The sequence below is a fragment of the Chrysochloris asiatica genome, unplaced genomic scaffold (assembly GCF_000296735.1).
Source record: "Chrysochloris asiatica unplaced genomic scaffold, ChrAsi1.0 scaffold00008, whole genome shotgun sequence".
In the NCBI taxonomy this organism is placed as follows: Eukaryota; Metazoa; Chordata; class Mammalia; order Afrosoricida; family Chrysochloridae; genus Chrysochloris; species Chrysochloris asiatica.
Window position 1 is genome coordinate 15359306 of NW_006408526.1, and position 4884 is coordinate 15364189.

The window sequence follows — 4884 nt, forward strand, 5'->3', positions numbered from 1 at the left end:
ATAACACACGTAAAAAAACACACCAGTTGTCCTCAAGGTGATTCCAACTCATGGTGATTCTCTGTGTGTCAGAGCAGAATCATGCTCCACAGGGTTTTCAATGATTGATTTTTCAGATCGCCAGGCCTTTCTTCTGAGGTACCTCTGGGTGGAGTCAAACCACCAACTTTTTGGTTAGTCATCAAGCGTTTAACCATGCACACCACCCAGGGACTTTACAAATGATGAAACAGCACTCCTAGCCATCAAGGAAGTTTAGTGTTAGCAAGGAAACAGCCACAGGGGAAATGTTCTTCATGAACTCTTTTTACAAATGCAAACCTACAAAGATATGCCAATATAAAGGCACAATAATAAGTAAAACAGAGCACTGGTACTTTGCTAAATATATTGATCTAAAAAAAAAAAAAAAAATGGGGGTAGAAAGAAACTGTGGGAGGCATTGCTGCCAAACAATAATTACTGATTATGAATTGTTGTTAAGTGCTGTCAAGTCAATTTCAACTCATGGGGTTTACAAGGAGCAGCTGATGGGTTTGAACTACTGATCTTGTGATTTGAAGTACAGCATTGATCCTACAGCATCACACCAGGAGTCCGGTGATAAATTATTAGGGGAATAAACAATACGAATTTAGCTCTGGTAGCGTAGTGGTTACGAATCAGGCTGCGAACCTTAAGGTCAGCAGTTCGAAACTATCAGCTGTTCCGAGGGAGAAAGATGAGGCTTTCTGCTCCCGTAAAGATTTACAGCCTCGGAAACCCTGTCCAGGGTCGCTATGAGTCGGTTCCGACTCCACAGCACATAACCACCACCACCACCACCAAACAAGAAGAGGAAGTCTAGTCACTACAGTTTCCTGAAAAGCATAGTCAAGAGCAGGAGTCAGCAAACTTCTTCTTTGCTGGCCACATGCATTCTCTCATCAAAATTTTTTGTTTCATCTTTGATCACTTCATAAAAATATAAAATCCATTCTTTGCTCAAGGCTATTCTCACCTAGGAGTCAGATTTGACTCTAGGACTGTAGTTTGTGCATCTTTGGATTCAATTCTTGTTAAGCTCCACAGAGTTGGTTCCTACCCATAGCCAGCCTGAGTAGGGTTTCCCAGGAGCAACTGGTGAGCTTGAACCACCAACCTTGCTGTGCAAACAGCTTTGCAGTCTGGCGCGCATGAACCCACAGCGCGGTAACCCACAGTGCCACATCAGGACACCAGGGTTAAATTAGCAGTGCTCATTGTCAGAATCACCTTGTTGTCGTCGTCAAGTGCCGTCGAGTCGGTTCCGACCCATAGCGACCTGTATAGGGTTTCCAAGGAACAGCTGGTGAGCTTGAACCGCCGACCTTGCAGTTCAAACGGCTTTGCAGTCTGGTACATGAACCCACAGAGCCACACCAGGACTCCTAGAATCACCTGGAAGCCTTTCTTAAATAGGTTTCTGTGTGCCAACCCCTAAGTATCTGATTGAGAAGGTCTGGGATAGACCTTGAAAACGTGCATTTCAAGTGAGTTGCCAGGTGATGCTAATGTTGCTGACCTAGGAATCACACTTTGAGAGTTAAGTGCAAAGAAAGTATCTTCAAAGTAGAACATGTTTAGATTAAGTTCCTCACATTTCACTTACCATTGTTAGGGTCCGAGACCACCACCCAATAAGGAGACCAAGAGACAAAGATAATGCAAAAGCAGGCGGGCTTTATTCAAGCTAGCATGCTAGGGTCGAGTGGCGGCTGGCAGTGTAGTGTTCAGCAGTGTTACAGCAGTGTTACAGCAGGGTTACTGCATCAGCTCACCAAAGCTCGACCCCAAGCAGTTCACAAACCGTACCTTATATAGGGTTTTGGGACACACCATGGGAGGGGGATATGCAAACTAGGATTACAACTTTTACCCAATGGAGCATTCAGAAAGCGCAGGATCTAATAGATTTAAACATAACATCACATAAGTGACCTATAGTACTAAGACTTTTTCCAGTCCTACCGGCCTCATCTTATCTGTTACCTGTTCCGGCCACCTGGCCTGTGAGTCTTCAACTGTGACAGTTTTATGAGTGTGCTCTTTACCCTGCATTTGTGTCTCTTGAGACATTCTGTTGGGGACTTGCCTAGCCATGCCTGGTTGTCCTTATGGCCCCGGCCTGAAGCAGGTCTCAGAGCAAGCTCTTATGCCTGAAGCGGCGATTCTTGCTCTGAGCCCTACTCTCAGCCGTCCACTTTCATTCTCACACCATCTCTGATAACCTGGGCAATTTATTGAACTCCACTGAAATCTCAGCTTCCTCAGGTTTTTGTTTTTGTTTTTAAGCATTTATCTTTAATGATCCAAGATTTTGCGAGACATGCTGATGTACCCAAAATTGGGTGGAAATATAGCATCTCAAAGGAGTTCTGGTAGCGTAGTGGTTATGAATCGGGCTGCCAACCTCAAGGTCTCAGTAGTTCGAAACTACCAGCTCTTCTGCTAAAGAAAGATGAGGCTTTCTGCTCCCGTAAAGATTTATAGCCTCGGAAACCCTGTACAGGGTGGCTGGGTCAGAAAGGACTCCACGGCACATAACAACAACAACAGCATCTCAGCAGTGTTGCTGCCTGAAGGAGGGGAGTAGGGGTGGCACTGGCTGCTGGCTGGATGGCCCCCCATGGTGGAGTCGATTCCAACCTCAAGGAAAATCGTTGCCCTATCTCCATGGAAACCAGGCTAGCACTGGGGTGGGGCTTAGGGAGGCCAGTAGGAGCATCTCAGAGAGTTACTTCCCATTAAAAACTACCACAGATGCCCACCCCGTAAACCCTCAGGTACTGTCCAGCTTCCCTTTTCCCTCCACCAGGAGTGAATACAGAAGTACAGAGGGAAGGAGATGGCACTTCCTCCTGGACAAGAAAACCATAAGAGGGGAAGGCAGGGAGGTGCAGTCTTGGACTCACAAACTCTGCCAAGGCCATGGCCAGACCCCAGGGCTGCCTCTTACTGGTGGGGCCACTAAAGCTGAGGGGAGAAATGATAGCAAGTCTTTAAGCGGCTTCCTGCCCTTCTAGACCTGTCCAAATTTTAGATGAAACAGGATGCGGCTCAGGGCAGCTTTCCAACCCCAGGAGACAGTCACATCCAGAGAAGTTGCTTCCTGGATCCAAAGGTAAGGTCAGGGATATAGGGCCTCTGTTCCTTCCTTCCTGGCCTACCGGGCCTGCCAAAGGTCTAGGCTGGGAAGAACTAGGAAGGCTAGGACAGGACACAGGGCAAGGTGACACGAAAATCTCCAACATGGTATCAGAACAGGAAGTTCAACGAAACAAAACCTTAATCTACACAGCAGCTCCTCTTGCCCAGCTCATGACAAAAGGCCTCCCCCTACTCAGAGTCTGCCCAATACAAAAACAAGGCAAGCGGGGGTGGGGGTGGGGGGGTGGCCACCTTCCAGGGCTGTGCATGGAACTCAGAAAAGTGAGTCTACAGGATACAGAGAGAACAGCTGAGCCCAAGCCCTGCTACCCTCCAACATGTCCTCCATGAGCCCACTGTGCCCTGGGCACTGACCTCAAACCTACTGCAGGGCCAACAGTTCCAAAAGGGGTCCCAGAAGCACCGTGTGTGTCCTCTGCAGGCCCCCAACGGTGCTGTTCAGGGGAGGTGACCAGGAGGCTGCCCACCTCATGGCCAGGCTGCAGTGACAGTGCACTCCAGTCCCATTCCATGAGGAGGGGGAAAGCCAGCACCCGGGGCCCAGGCACTGAGCACCCTGCCTAGAGCGTGACAGGGCAGGCAGCAGGGTGAGCATCCCAAGGCCCTCAGGTTCTGTGCGACTGGATGAAGGACAGGACATCCTCCTTGGACAGCTTGTCCGGGTTCTGGGGCTTCTGGGAGTCGTGCACACGGATGCCGTCACCCCACTCCCAGAGGAACTGGCTCTTAGTAGCAGATGGGAAATGGGGCAATGGCGTCTGCAGGCAGGACACAGGTAGAGACCTTGGTTTGCTTGTTGTAGAAGAACTTCTTCTTAAACTTTTGCTGAATGCCATCGTCCATGGCTCATTCACTGTCCTGACCATGTAGAGACCAGTGGGGACAAAGCACCGGTCGTCCCGCCCTGTGTAACTGAGCTTGGGTGTGCCACTGGAGCCCTTGATGGTCTTCATCTCTAGCCTGATGAAAATCTTCTCCATCTCCTCCAGCCTGTACACTTCCTTCACCCTAATGGGATTCATGTCAGGCCAACTGGGCTTGGAAACAGCTTTCACAAATTTCTTGACGAGCTGAATTTGCTGGTTAAAGTGCTGCTCCCTCACATTGCTGTCATTCAGCTAGAACCTCCTCTGGACTCCTAAGAGGGGACTTTGAAAGTTCAAAAAAAAAATTCATTAATTTTTAATTTCATTTTCCACAAACTTTTTGAAGGCCCCTTTTATATGTAGAGTACTTAGCACATAGAATCAGAACATAACTGTTAATTAGTATTAATCATACCAATCAGAAAACCATTTTGGACAATGCAACTTGGATTTTAAAAAAATATTATATTCTTGTATCTCACATTGATTCATTCAGGGTGAGGACAAATATTAGTAAGAAGTTAAAAAGGAGAAAGAGAAGTGGTAATATGGAAATGTTTTTTCTTTTTTCTTTAACTTTTTACTGTGGATTGAGTTAAAGTTTACAGACAAAATCATCAGCTTTGCATTCGACCAGTAACACACTCAGTTTCATCTTAATGATTGGAATTCTCTCCACGCGAGAACAGTAATCTCCCTTCCTCCCTGTGGTTCCTATTTCCATTCCACTCAACTTCCCATCCCTTCTCAACTTGGTCCATAAGTAAATGTTGCCTCTTGGATTTTGAATGATTGACCGTTGCATCATTTATAATGAGCATACCTTAGT

The 4884-nt window shown here is 47.2% G+C and overlaps 1 pseudogene; it reads right to left on the minus strand.

Moving 5' to 3' along the window:
* Positions 1-3794: 3794 nt before the first annotated feature.
* Positions 3795-4884, minus strand: part of LOC102842409 — a 9877-nt pseudogene continuing 8787 nt past the window's right edge.